The sequence below is a fragment of the Bos indicus x Bos taurus genome, chromosome 24 (genome assembly GCF_003369695.1).
Source record: "Bos indicus x Bos taurus breed Angus x Brahman F1 hybrid chromosome 24, Bos_hybrid_MaternalHap_v2.0, whole genome shotgun sequence".
NCBI classification, from domain to species: Eukaryota; Metazoa; Chordata; class Mammalia; order Artiodactyla; family Bovidae; genus Bos; species Bos indicus x Bos taurus.
The window spans coordinates 2,107,972-2,123,387 of NC_040099.1; positions in this window are offsets into that span (position 1 = coordinate 2,107,972).

The window sequence follows — 15,416 nt, forward strand, 5'->3', positions numbered from 1 at the left end:
ACATACTCCTTTTCCTATTTGGAACCAGTCTGTTGTTCCATGTCCAGTTCTAACTGTTGCTTCCTGATCTGCATATAGGTTTCTCAAGAAGCAGGTCAGGTGGTCTGGTATTCCCATCTCTTTCAGAATTTTCCACAGTTGATTGTGATCCACACAGTCAAAGGCTTCTGCATAGTCAATAAAGCAGAAATATATGTTTTTCTGGAACTCTCTTGCTTTTTCCATGATCCAGCGGATGTTGGCAATTTGATCTCTGGTTCCTCTGCCTTTTCTAAAACCAGCTTGAACATCTGGAAGTTCACGGTTCACGTATTGCTGAAGCCTAGCTTGGAGAATTTTGAGCATTACTTTACTAGCATGTGAGATGAGTGCAATTGTGTGGTGGTTTGAGCATTCTTTGGCATTGGTTTAGGTCTCTGTTATTCAATGACTGTTTTCCCCAAACATCAAAGATCAGCTTCAAAATGTATGCCCCTTTAAAGATACTGTGACTCTATTCCCTAAGCTCTTCCCCCTAAATTTAGTGAGCCCTATTTCCTCTGAAGAAAAGTATTCTCATATATTTCTTTTAATAATTTGGATGAAAACAATTCAGGTCATGTTTACAGAAAAATCGGTAAAGGACTAAAGACACAAGGGAAAACTCCACCTCATGAAAATGCAGGTGTAAGGTCTGAGCTGGTATCTCAGTGGATTAGGAGTATGGAGAGTGTTCTTACGGTTTCATCAGTCACTTCCCAACTGATTTTAAGAAAGCTGAGAGTCAGCTCTGTAGTGAAGATAACGTTTATGAGAAGATAAAACCTTTCTAAGAGGGAACAGACACTACCAAAAGCTATCTTTCCTTGAGTTTTTTATTAGGAAAATCATTGCATTTTTACTGCTCAAAATGGAAGCCATTTATGATGAGCTCTTTTAGCTATCTTGGGGACACATGGTTCTTTTTTTATTAACTTTTTTCAACTTGTTGACAAGAAAAAACGGTGTAACAATCCAATATTCATAAGTCCAAGACAAAAATACAGTTTTACATGATATGCTACCTAATTGTGGAAAAGGCATGTTCCTGCTAGCTAACTAAAAACTGTTTCAAATAGCATATTGCATCGGTCAGGCACTTCACTGTGATCTGAGTGCTCCCGGCCGATTAGCTTAATGGGATCTGATATGTTCTCACACCCATCAATCACATTTTATCCATGTCAAGATCTATGTTCCAGATTAATAGTACAGACCTATCTATGGCTGGTCAGTTATTCTGTGAACGATTCATTTCTCACATTGAAATTCATGTCCGAAGCTTGTTATATTGAAATTGTGACTTTAAAAATTCCATTGACAATGTCTTCCTTGGGACAAAGGAAGGCCTGCTTCACTTTCCTCATGAAGTATTTATTCCGTGAGTTCCAGGTGCCTCTAACAAAAGGATGAAATAACATTAATGCATGTTTAATGCATAGTTGGATAATACTAATATTTAGAGTCTGATGTCTCTGATTGTGACTTGACAGTTTCCATTTAACTAAATGCACATTTTCATCATCTCGCCGCCCTTCACAGGCCATTTGTTTCCAAGTAAAATGAAACTTCTTCCCGGCGATTCCTTCAGCATCCTCCCCTCACCTTCTCTGGGGCTCTGTCTTAGCTGTGTTTGGGGGACGTGGCCCTATTAATGTGCACTTTATGCAAGAGTTAGATGAGTCTGCCCTTAATTGCACAATGTCAGTTTCCTGGCGCTGCCGTCTGTAATTACGGAGGTCTTTCCTTACGACTGGGCACCCTGTTGGTGTCTTTCCATTCTTGAGAAGCAGCTTCTATTCTTGGAGATGTACATTCACTTCCTTCAATTCCTGCTCCATCAGGACACTTGGATGACTTCTTCCTCAACCTTGTAATTTAATGCCCTTGATTTACACCAAAATACATGCTTTAGAACTTTTCATTTCTTAAGTCAATCAAAACACGCTAATTGACAGGTGAGAACTAACTCTGGAAGGGATTTGCTCATGTGGTTAAAATCATTCACCAAGTCATTGACAACTCAGTCCATGAAAGTCATCACCTTTTATTGAGGAGTTTCTTTTCGTTTTATTTCCATAGGAATCAGGGGCCTCATATCTTTCCCAGAAAATGCAATGTAATAAGGAATTTCTTAACCCAAATAACATTGTTTTATTTTTCCCCTTTCAATTCAAACTATACTTTTTAAATTGACTTATTTGTAGAAATGGGGAAAAAAAAACAAAAGTTAACTATCATCAGTTTCCTATACCTTGCCCAAAATGTTGTTTTATGATAATCATCCCCCAAATGTTGCTATATTGGTAATCATCTTCCATTATGCAATGCTTAGTAGATTTAAATAAGTTAACTTCCAAAAATACCTTAAAATTCTTTAAATTCCATGTTCGCCTTTGAGAATGGTCTTACAAGTGTCCTCATTTCTAACTTCAAAGGATGAAAGATTTTTCAGTTCAGTTCATTTCAGTTCAGTTGCTCAGTCATGTCCGACTCTTTGTGACCCCACGAATTGCAGCACGCCAGGCCTCCCTGTTCATCACCAACTCCCGGAGATCACTCAAACTCACGTCCATTGAGTCAGTGATGCCATCCAGCCATCTCATCCTCTGTCGTCCCCTTCTCCTCCTGCCCCCAATCCCTCCCAGAATTGGAGTCTTTTCCAATGAGTCAACTCTTCGCATGAGGTGGCCAAAGTACTGGAGTTTCAGTTTTAGCATCATTCCTTCCAAAGAACACCCAGGACTGATCTCCTTCAGAATGGACTGGTTGGATCTCCTTGCAGTCCAAGGGACTCTCAAGAGTCTTCTCCAACACCACAGTTCAAAAGCATCAATTTTTCAGTGCTCAGCTTTCTTCACAATCCAACTCTCACATCCATACATGACTACTGGAAAAACCATAGCCTTGACTAGACGGACCTTTGTTGGCAAAGTAATGTCTCTGCTTTTTAATATGCTATCTAGGTTGGTCATAACTTTTCTTCCAAGGAGTAAGTGTCTTTTAATTTCATGGCTGCAATCACTATCTGCAGTGATTTTAGAGCCCTCAAAAATAATCCCATTAATTTACACAACAAAAGCCACAGTTAGTTAATTTTACAAATATTTTAAGGAGATACATTTTGACTACTTCACACAATGTATTAATACCTTTTTATTATTATATGATGAAACTCTAAGCGTATTTTATCAAAAAAAACATATAATGAAAGATTTCAGGGTGCTATTTCACTTTTTAATTTATTTTTAAATAAAAATGCCTTTTCTTTATCATTTTATTAATTGTTTTACCTTCTTTCTTTGCAAATGATGTTTCTCTTAGGAGACTGTGCCAATGCTGAAATAAAATAGAAAAATATTCCAAAGTTATCTGAAGAGTTCATAATCTTTTTTCCTGTTATGAATAGGTTTATTACTGATCTCAATTTCCATGTACTTTTTCAAAGTTGAAATCAAATAGTTTGCCACTTTTAAAAATCAGTATTTATCTTTAAAAACCACTTTGATTTTATTCAGTTAATTAAATGGAGGTTAGTCTGGAGGAAAAATAATAAATTTACTCAACATGCTACACTAAATGCACAGCTTTCACTAACACGTCTAATTTATTTTTTAATTTTTTTCCAGTTTTGCCTTTTCCAATGTGTTTTATTGGCTCTGTTGAGATGAAAATGTTCACAAAACACAGACATTTTTTTAAGAATCCTGAACTACTCAGGCAATGCATGGTGATACCAGTGGCTATAAATGTTTGACAACATTCTAATTTTTTCCTGTACATCAATCTCTGTGAAAATGACATTGACGTTTTATATTAAAATTTTCTAGAACATTCAGTTGTTTCCTAGACACTAATGTTACCTCTATGCTAATTTACTCATGAGACAAGCTCTTCATGGAATATGCAAGAATATGCCTTCTTCTTTGCTTTAGAGATTATTCTCCAGGGATCATAAATGGTATTACACCTCACACTAGACAAAATATCTTGAATTAGTACTTATCTTCCGAAAGCTCCAGCTGTGAAACACAACTGGACATTTGTGTTCTCAGCAGGGCTTTGAGAAGCTTTACTACTGAGAAGCTAGAGGCTAAGAGACTTGGTCACTTTTCAAAGGCAGTCACAGAATTAAGCTTTCCACTGTAATATTTTAAGAGTGAAACTGCAGAATTTAAACCTGTGAGAATTCAAGCCATGCAGGCATTCGCACACACATATAAACATGGACACACATGGGGGAAAAAAATGCCCCCCTTTCTGTTTATACTGTATCTGATGAAAGAGCTCCACCAGAAAAGGATGAGCAATTAAATACATTTCCTTGGCAAAATGGAGCACCATTCATTTGGAACTTGCTCACCGCTTAACTAAGCAAAGCTGATACTCATTTATAATGCCTGCTGGTATTTTAAACTATGTTATTACATTTTTGGCTACCTGATGCAAAGAACTGACTCATTGGAAAAGACCCTGATGCTGGGAAAGATTGAGGGCAGGAGAAGGGGATGATAGAGAATGAGATGGTTGGATGGCATCACCAACTTGATGGACATGAGTTTAAGCAAGCTTCAGGAGTTGGTGATGGAGAGGGAGGCCTGGCGTGCTACAGTCCATGGGGTCACAAAGAGTCAGACAGGACTGAGGGACTGAACCGACTGATTACATTTTTTTAAATTTTTAATTGGGGGATAACTGCTTTACAATGTTGTGTCGATTTCTGCCATACAACAATGTGTATCAGCCGTGAGCACACATATACAGCCTCCCTCCCTGCCCCCACGTCGCACCCCTCTAGCTTATCACAGGGCAGGAGCAGAGACACAGACACTGAGAAAGGACTTGTGGCCACAGTGGAGAAGGAGAGTGGGGATGAACTGAGAGAGAAGCATTGAAATATATACATTCCCACATGCAAAATAGACAGCTAGTGGGAAACTGCTGTATAACACAGGGAGCTCAGCCTGGTGCTATGCTATTATAGCACAAGAAAGTACTTTTATTTAACACACAAGAAAGTACTTTGTTTTCAGGTATCCAAAGAGCTTTAGAAGCAGAGTCAATAAAAGTGTGTAAATTAATTATTGTTTAAATATTCACTAATGTGTGTGTTAGTTGCTCAGTCGTGTCTGACTCTTGTGACCCCATGGACTGTAGCCTGTCAGGCTCCTCTGTCCATGGATTTTTCCAGAATTTTCCAAACATCCTGGAGTGTGTTGCCATTCCTTTCTCCAGGGGATCTTCCCCACCCGGAGATCGAACCTGGGTCTACCCACACTGTAGGCAGATTCTTTACTGTCTGAACCACCAGCTACCAAGTTGCAAGTAGTTAGCATGATTTCTGTTTATACTGGAAAACAATAAAACAGCTATTATTGAAACATTCCTATTACTTAGACCTCCTAATTCGAGACCATTTTTCTTCACGTTTTGTTGTGAAGATGAATTTAATTCACCATGCTTTCTCCATTCTCAATTAAATATTCATCCTCACCCAGTGACCTCTGGGTGACCACTGACCTCACAGCAGTTTTCTGGATCTTATCTTTTAAGCATCCTGGCCCTTTTCTCATCAACCAGAACAGACCGGAGGCTATCCAGGGGATTTACAAAGTTTCCCCGAATTCTGAGAATTTGCATAGTCAGTTTTCACACCATCCTGGTATGTCCCAGCCACATATCTGGTTTCCTCGATTCTTTTATGTGACAAGAAGAAAGGCTACAGAGACCCCAAGTCAGAGAAGACTTGTGCTGACTTTGAGACTTTCTTTAAAAGGAGCAGCACAGAAGGTAAAGAGAAATGGATGCAGAGCGGGGAACAAAATGCCCAGAAGCAGAGGGACAGGCGGCCTGAATTCCAGGCCTGCGGGCCACTGAGCTTCCTTTTCGGGGTCCCGGACACCGCCTGCCCACCCCCCTCACTCCCCAATGCTTTGCTTTGCTCATTCTAGCTTTAAACACCAGCTGAGGGGGACTGCTTTCTGCATCTTACAACCAACAAACTGTGACAAGAACAGATGGAAAGTACAATAAAGGTTATCACAATAATGAACACCAAGTGCTTTCAATGCTTCACACCTGTATATACTCTCTGAATTACATGTGTACACTATCTCTGATTCATGTTGATCTTTGACTGAAAAAACAAAATTCTGTAAAGCAATTATCCTTCGATCAAAAAATAAATAAAATTTAAAAAAGAAATCTAAAAAATAAATAAACAAAAAGTCAAGTTAAAATGTCCCAAGTATCAACAAAACTGCTATTTTTGTATTTCATGAAATTTTAGTAACACTTGAGTATAAGATATGTCATTAAATGAATAATAAGGGTTGTGGTAGGAGGAAATATTACAACCATTGCGACCTTGATTATCAGACAAACCCAGATTTCAGAATCTGAAATGTGTAGAAGGGTGTCTTAGGACGGAGGAAGGTAGATTTGTTGCTTGCTGTAACAGTAGGAATGAGAATTTTGAGAGCACCTTTCATGTCTTTATTCCTTGAAATGACTTTTTAAAATTGAAGTAAACATGTTTAAATTGATTCATACGATTGACAAAACTGCCTTGTCATCTGAGACTCTAAACCCTCTGGTTTTGTGTTTTTCATATTGTTTTCTCATTTCCTCCAAACAACACTAAATTGAATTTGCTGAGCTTTACAGCTGCTATTAAACCAACCAAGAACAGCTATCAATAAACTTTCCTCTTTGGATAAGAGTTTCTTGCCTTCTGGAACTATTGCTTCTCTCCCTGACCTTGACCTCTGCACAGACCTTGGCATCTCAGGACACCTGTGGTCTGCGGTTGTGCTCGCCACGGAATCCGATCCCTTGAGTGGTTTAAGCCGCGTTTCTCCAAAGCTAATGGCTTGCTTGGAATCATAACGGATATGCATTACACAGCCATTCGCTTTGCATTTTTGTTAATGTGAATAAGAAAAAGCGAGTAGACTGAACTATGATGTCAAAGGAGCTTCATCCTAGTATTCAGATGCGTATGATCCCCTATTTGTGATACATGGAAAGGTTCAGCTTAAAACATGGTGAAAATGCCATTAAGGAATAACACAAAGAAAGACTGTTGCTTTAAGATAATTCCATCTCTTGTTTTCAGTTATTCAGAGTTGACTATTTGAAATAAAGCCTCTTTTTTTTAATATTAAGATTTTACTAACAAAGCTTTTTTGTTGCATGGAAAATAAAAATGCTGTTACAATCTTGGTGAAACTGGTAGCCATAGACAGTTGACGCAGCAATCACAGCTACCCATGCAATAGCAAGAGTCTCACGTGAAAACCTAACAAGGCTTACAGTTTCACTGGGGTGAAGTCCCCAAGCTTGGTGGTGGATTTCCAAGAGGGACTAAATGGAGGAATGCAGAATGCCACAGGAATTATTCTCTGGCTCCTTGGGTGGAGTGAGAAGATGATTAACAAGACTCCAAATAACCTGCAAAAAAAAAAAAAAAGAACTGTTCAGTATCGGTTGGACTTCTGACATGGATTTGGGGATTTTTTTGTTGTTGTTTTTTTAAGGTAGCTGAAATTAAGTCATTTTGTATTTTAACACTGAGGAATATGTACACATCAGTGACTTTTGAAGCAATGTTCAGAGACATTGCTGGGACACATGTTAAGAAATGGTTCAAGAGCAGCATACATGGTGAATGCTAGACGGAAAACATGGAATCAATCAGAAGAGAAGAATCACTGAAGACATGCTAATTTAATTGGCTTATGTTTTCCAATATACGTTCGCCTGAGCATCATTCCTTCCAAAGAACACCCAAGGCTGATCTCCTTTAGAATGGACTGGTTGGATCTCCTTGTAGTCCAAGGGACTCTCAAGAGTCTTCTCCAACACCACAGTTCAAAAGCATCAATTCTTCCGCGCTCAGCCTTCTTCACAGTCCAACTCTCACATCCATACCTGCCCACTGGAATGCTAGATGGACCTTTGTTGGCAAAGTAATGTCTCTGCTTTTCAATATGCTATCTAGGTTGGTCATAACTTTTCTTCCAAGGAGTAAGCATCCTTTAATTTCATGGCTGCAGTCACCATCTGCAGTGATTTTGGAGCCCCAAAAAATAAAGTCTGACACTGTTTCCACTGTTTCCCCATCTATTTCCCATGAAGTGATGGGACCAGATGTCATGATCTTCATTTTCTGAATGTTTAGCTGAGAGTCCCTTGGACTGCAAGCAGATCCAACTAGTCCATTCTAAAGGAGTTCAGCCCTGGCGTTCTTTGGAAGGAATGATGCTAAAACTGAAACTCCAGTACTTTGGCACCTGATGAGAAGAGTTGACTCATTGGAAAAGACTCTGATGCTGGGAGGGATTGGGGGCAGGAGGAGAAGGGGACGACAGAGGATGAGATGGCTGGATGGCATCACTGACTCGATGGACGTGAGTCTGAGTGAACTCCGGGAGTTGGTGATGGACAGGGAGGCCTGGCGTGCTGCGATTCATGGGGTCACAAAGAGTCGGACACGACTGAGCGACTGAACTGATCGACTGACTGAGCATGACATATTACTGAATTTTAAAAATCTATCTGAATAAGTCTAAAATCTTTCAATAAATAAGCAGATAAATAAATTCAATCAATTAAAAGCCTAAAATGAAAAGACTGCCTTTTATTTTAATTACTAGCATTTCCTACTCCTTATGATGACCTTATCCCTTCCTGTTGCATTTTGTCCTTGCAACTGAAACAGTAGCATCTAATTGTGTGGTTGTCATTGATTGTGTGTTTCTGTATAGTGTATTTGTTGTCAAGGGCACTGTGACACATTGGAGTGCATATACGGCAGATGCTGGGTAACGCCTGGGCGGAGGGGTGAGTGAAGAAGCCGGGGAAGTTGCTGCAATAGATGATCTAGATTTCAAGCCATGTAAGCACACATGTTGGTGGGAATGTAACCTGGTTCAGTCACTGTGGGAACAAGTGAAGAACAGAGCTACCCTGTGACCCAGAAGCTCCCTTCTGTGCGTCAGCTAAAGGAAGCAAAGTCACTATCTCGAAGGAATATGTGTATCCCCAGTGATCGTCGAAACGTGTTATTAGAGCTATCCAGTGAAAGTGAAAGTGAAGTCACTCAGTCCGACTCTTTGGGACCCCATGGACTGTAGCCCACCAGGCTCCTCCGTCCATGGGATTTCCCAGGCAAGAATACTGGATTGGGTTGCCATTTCCTTCTCCAGGAGATCTTCCCAACCCAGGGATTGAACCCGGGTCTCTCACATTGTAGGCAGCCAGATGCTTTACCTTCTGAGCCACCAGAGCTATCCAGTAGATCTACATATTAAAATAGCTTAAGATAGAGACATAGACACTACAACATTATTTAGCCATAAAAAAGAAGGAAATATTGCAATTTGCAACAACATAGATGGGCTTCCCTGGTGACTTAGATGGTAAAGAATCTGCCTGCAATGCGGGAGACCAGGGTTCAATCCCTGGGTTGGGGAGATCCCCTGGAGAAGGAAATGACAACCCACTCCAATATCCTTGCCTGGAGAATCCCATGGACAGAGGAGCCTGGTGGGCTACACTCCATGGGGTTTCAAAGAGTCAGACAGGACTGAGCAAGTAACACACCAGATGGAATTTGAGGGCCCTATACTAAGTGAAATCAAACAGAGGAAGACAAATACTGTATGTTCTCACCTGTATGTGCAATCTGAAATTTTTTAAACAAATGAAGTCTTAGGAACAGAGAACAAATGGGTGGCTGTGAGAGGCAGGTAAGGGGCTGCCGGGAGGAAAGTGAAGCCGGTCAAAAGGCAGAATCTTCCAGTCACGAGAAGAGTGAGTCCTAGAGACGTGATGTAGAGCATGTGACTGTCGTTCACAGTAATCTGTTGTGTATTTAGAAGTAGGCAGAGAGTAGATCTTGGAAGTTCTCACCAAAAGAAAAAAAATAATTGTGACTATGAGAGCTGTTGGATTTTAAGGAAATATTGTGGCAATCGTTTCACAAAATACACATATATCAAATCATTATGTTGATGAATAAATTGTTATATGCCAGTTTTATCCTGGTTAAACTGGAGAGAATGGGGGAAACGGCTGTGTAAACATGGTAAATCAAACAGATGCCCTTGTGATGGACACACTAGCCTATTTTTTAACTAATTAACCAGAAAGAAAAATCTCTAAATATGTGCTTCAGCACCAACCATGAGTTAATTGTACTAACTGCTACTTCCTTATTAAGTCGAATTTTTTGAAAGGGGACACTTTGCTGGTGATTCTTTCTCCTGAAATCATGTTCTCTGTTTTCACCAGAAGAAAGATATTTTTAACTAGAAACTGTTCAAATTAAAAAAAAAAAAATCTTTCTTTTTTTTTTTAAAAAGTCTCTTCTGCATAAATTTTGAATCATGTTTCCCCAAATAAGAAGTCATAGGTTGATATCAGTTTTCAGAACAAAACACTTTCAAACTAATAGTTGTAATAGACAAGGAGGGTAAAATTTTTACCAGGTGAAAAGGAACTGAAGTGAAGAAATGTAGGAATGAAATCCACACCAAACATAGAAAACAGGCTTGAAAGTAACCATCCTTTAAAGGCATATTTAAATAATTGATGATGAGCTAATTAATAGTGAATTTTGTGTCTCTTATAATTACTAACATTGGTTAAACTGAACCCTAATAAATATCACATTAGCTACTGAAAAGTTCATTGTGGTCAGTATCACTAATTCTGCCCTCAAACATCCCTAGATAAATTATTTCTCTGAAGCTAAAATATTCTTGTTCTTTCATTCTTTAAAAAAGGAAATTCATTGGTTCCTTGGGCCAATAGTTTTTACATGCTTATATAAATAAAATATTATTCTCAATATTTGGGGTTACATAGTTTAGTTATAATTAGATGAATCAAATTATACTGATAATAAATTTTAAATGACACTTCAAATTTAAAAGAAAATATGTATTTTTTCATAATACCATAATTAAAATAAAAACAACTAGGCAAACTCCTTTAATTAATTTATAGATAGCATTATAATATCAATCATCTGTTAAAACATTTGCTACCTAATTTTTTCAGGATATTTGTTATTAATAACAGAAACAAATATTTCTAGGTTCTGACATATCTCTTTCAGAAAAACTAATTCCAACAGCATATAGTTAAAAACCTCACATATGTGACATGTTTCTGCCTTATTAAGTTGTTTAGATTTTATACATTTTCAGGATGAAGGAGAATAATTTGGGTGTGGTTAATATATCTTAAACCAAATTATTTTTAGAAATTAATGTTAGGATTATAAGAAAATAAATGCTATCTTTACAATTTTCCTTGGTGATTTCTATACAAATCATCTCTTTTAAATATTTCAGAACCATAATCAGTATAATTTGATCCATTTAACTGAATGGTACTAACAGTAGCTTCACCCTCGTGATATTTTAAATAAATGTGTGAGTTTTAAATGAATTGTATAAGCTCATAACAAAAGGGATATTGATAAAACATTTTGAAGAGTCTTAGACGCTACCATAGTTTTCTTGGGCTACTTCTTTATCCATTATGCAAATATTTCAACCTATTAATAATTAAAATAGCAACACATTAATAATTAGGATCTCCATTACAAATCTGACCTTTAATTGAATTCTAGAGACTGAAAAATGAGCCTCTTGATATATGCTAAGAATAAAGGTTAAAAACCATTTTGCCGGTGAATCTGATTTTTCTCATTCTTGCTACACAGAAACCTTGGCGAAAGATGATCTTCTGGGCATTTCTTCTCCCGATTCTGCTCCGTTTTCACCTGTGAGTGAACAGTTCAGAATGTAGGACCCTGCTCCCTGTGTGTTCTACGCTCTCAGTTTTCTAGAACAGTTAAGGAGGCCTAGCCTCTCCAAAGGTTAAAACACACAACTCTGCACAGATGGTGCCTACACAGAGCCCTCAGTGCAGCGTTTAAATGAATTCAGTCAATTCAGACACAGGCCCGGGGACGCCAATCAATCAATTGACTGCGTTTTTTTCTCATTTAATCAGTCATTGAAATACAGTGACTGACTCCATCCCTGGTATAGACACAGCTTCTGTTACACACACAGGTCCCTGCAGCTGACCTTGCTGGGGAATACAGTTACCATCTGAATGTGCCCCTGCTCCCAGTTTGGGAGTGGCATGGGGACCTCATATCTGTAGGACTTGGAGGGGTCTGGAATTCCTTTATCCACCACGTGTGGCGCCCGTGAGAGCCCCTCCTCCCCAGCATCCTTGGTGGTTGGCAGAGGCTGGGGATGGGGAAAACAGGTAAAAGTGGTGAAAAGGTACGAACTTCAGTTATAAGATAACTAAGTAACCATATGAGGCGATGGATGTTTAACTGACCTTATTGTGGGGTCAATTACTGTATAAGGTCATTGTCTACACAGCTTACTCCTATACAATGTTCCACGTCAATTATATCTCAGTAACGGTGGGAGCAATGCTTTAAAAAGACAGAGAAGACACAGGACAATTTGGATTCCTGTATTCTTTATAAAAAATCAGGTAATTGTTAAATCTAAAGAAGTGACATACAAGTGAACTTATTCACAGGATAGAAATGGACTAACAGACATAGAAAACAGACTTATAGTTATCAAAGGGGAAGAAGGGAAGGGATGAATAGGAGTTTGGGATTAACATATACGCACTACTATATATGAAGTAGATAACCGACAAGGACCCGGTGTATAATACAGGGAACTCTACTCAATATCCTGTAATAAGCTATAATGGAAAAGAACTTGAAAAAATAACATATATGTGTGTGTGTATAACTGAATCACTGTACTGTACACCTGAAACTCACACAACATTGTAAATTAACCATAATTCAAAAAAAAAATGTTGAGTAGCAGTACCACTCCTCTAGAAGGTTCCTGTCTCACTTTGTTCTCTGCCTGATTTCTGTAGACATTTCGTTCTGAAAAAGCTACTCTTAAGTCCTCCAGGCTGATCACAGGGACCCACCCAAACCCAGTGTAGTGCGCCCAGCTGCTAGCTTCCCTTAGGCAACAGATCAGGTGTTTTCTACCTGCCCAGTGCACAGCTGGAAAGAGGTCTCTAAGAGCCTGATGACTGATGGCAGCACCCTCAGCTCCTCTCGGAGCTGATTCTGAGTCACTCCTGGATGGCTCCTTGCTGCTGCTCTTCCAGGCTGATGGGAGGTTCGCATCCTGCTCGTCACTTCCTGTATTGCCCCTTCTCAATGCAATTACAATCAGGATCAGTCTTGCTCCCAGGTCTTTCCCATCCTTGTCAAGATCGTTTAAAAATGAGTTTGCCCTCGTTCTTATGCATTCTATGGATACTGCATTACTATGACGTTATTAATATTAACGTGGCATTTACTGCACACAATCAACTTTGGACAAGGCCACTTATCTGTTGTCTCAAACGAATAATAATTTGCACAGAACAAGTGGATAAGACTGGTAATTTATTTAAATGAATGGTTTCATTAATGTTACTCCCATGAGGGAGGGAAGGCAAAATTAAATCAGAAAATCAGAAGGTGCTGCTCTGACGCTTTTCCCCTACATTTTAATACAGCTGTGGTGGCCTGGGTGCCAAGGTGGGCAGAGGATGTTGTTGCTCCCAGCGCTCAGGATCGCCCAGTCTGGAGATGGTCAGAGCATCTCTTCCTTTATCCTTGCGCCTGGGGCTCTGGTCCTGCTGCACTTGGGTCCAGATGCTGCTGGCATGTGGTTCCTGTGCAGATTGGGCAGTGGGCATATGATGCCCAGGGTTCCAAGCCCATGTTGCCTGCAGAGGCCACAGGACCTCAGTGGTGAGAGAGGGGACAGTGGCCACAGGACCTCAGTGGTGGGAGAGGGGACAGTGGCCACAGGACCTCAGTGGTGGGAGAGGGGACAGTGGTCACAGGACCTCAGTGGTGGGAGAGGGGACAGTGGCCACAGGACCTTCGTGATGGGGAGAGGGGACAGTGGCCACAGGACTCTAGTGGTGGGAGAGGGGACAGTGGCCACAGAACCTCAGTGGTGGCAGAGGGGACAGTGGCCACAGGACCTCAGGGGTGAGAGAGGGGACAGTGGTCACAGGACCTCAGTGGTGGGAGAGGGGACAGTGGCCACAGGACCTCAGTGGTGGGAGAGGGGACAGTGGCCACAGGACCTTAGTAAGGGGGATGGAGGGAGAACCATACCACCTCAAGGCTTTGTAATTTCACATCGGTGAACAGGAACAATGATCCACCCTCCACCCTACAGTTGTTCAAAGTTGATGTGAGTCACGTCTGTGAAAATTACAAAATGCTGAGCAAGTGCTTGCGCTGACGGGCCAGCAGCCCCAAGGCTGATTTTCATAACTAGCTTATTTATCTCCATATCTCAAATATAGTGCAGATAGTACCATAGTATAAGAGCATGTGCATGTGTGCAAGGGAGTGTAAGAGTGTGTGTGTGTGTGAGGGAGTGTAAGAGCATGCGAGCATGTGCAAGGGAATGTAAGAGAGTGTAAGGGAGTGTAAGGGCGTTTGTGTGCATGCGAGGGAATGTAAGAGCATGTGTGCACATGTGAGGCAGTGTAAGAGTGTGTGTGAGGGAGTGTATGTGTGCACATGTGAGAGTGTAAGAATGTGCACACATGTGCAAGGGGGGTAAGGGTGTGCACATGCATGCCAGGGAGTGTAAGGGTGTGCATGCAAGTGCAAGGGTGTAAGAGTGTGTGTGTGTGTGTGTGAGGGAGCATAACAGTGTGTGTGTGTATGAGGGAGTGTAAGACTGTGTGTGTGAGGGAATGTAAGAGTGTGTGTGTGTGAGGGAGTGTAAGAGAGTGTGTATGTGTGTGTGTGTGTGTGTGTGTGTGTGTGTGTGTGTGAGGGAGAGAAAGAGAACTATGGGGAGCAACTCCTTCTATCAAATAAACCATGGCTGTGGCAGCAAGCTTTCTCAAAATGTGTGGCGGGACACTGGGAAAACACATGAGAATTTATTGTTGAAAAGTCTCTTATAGAAACTGAGACGTTTACAACAAGATCTCACTTTGAGAGGGAGTAAATCCACCCTCCTGTAGTGCCACCCACAACATAGATGAGATGCCGTGAGTCATGAGGTTGTTATGAAAATCAGTAATGAGTTATTTACTGAAGCTTTCATTCTCTATTTCCAGGTTCAGAGTGATTGGGTCCTAAAACATCTCTGCTTACTCTGACTTTAAAAATCAGCTAACTCTAAGGTTCCATCTTCACCCTACAAATATTTCACAAAAGAAGATGTGGTAGATATACATACATACATATATATATACACACACATATATACATATATATGTAAATATATAATAGAATATTATCAGCCATTAAAAAAGAATGAAATAATGCCATTTGCAGCAAAATGGAAGGACCTAAA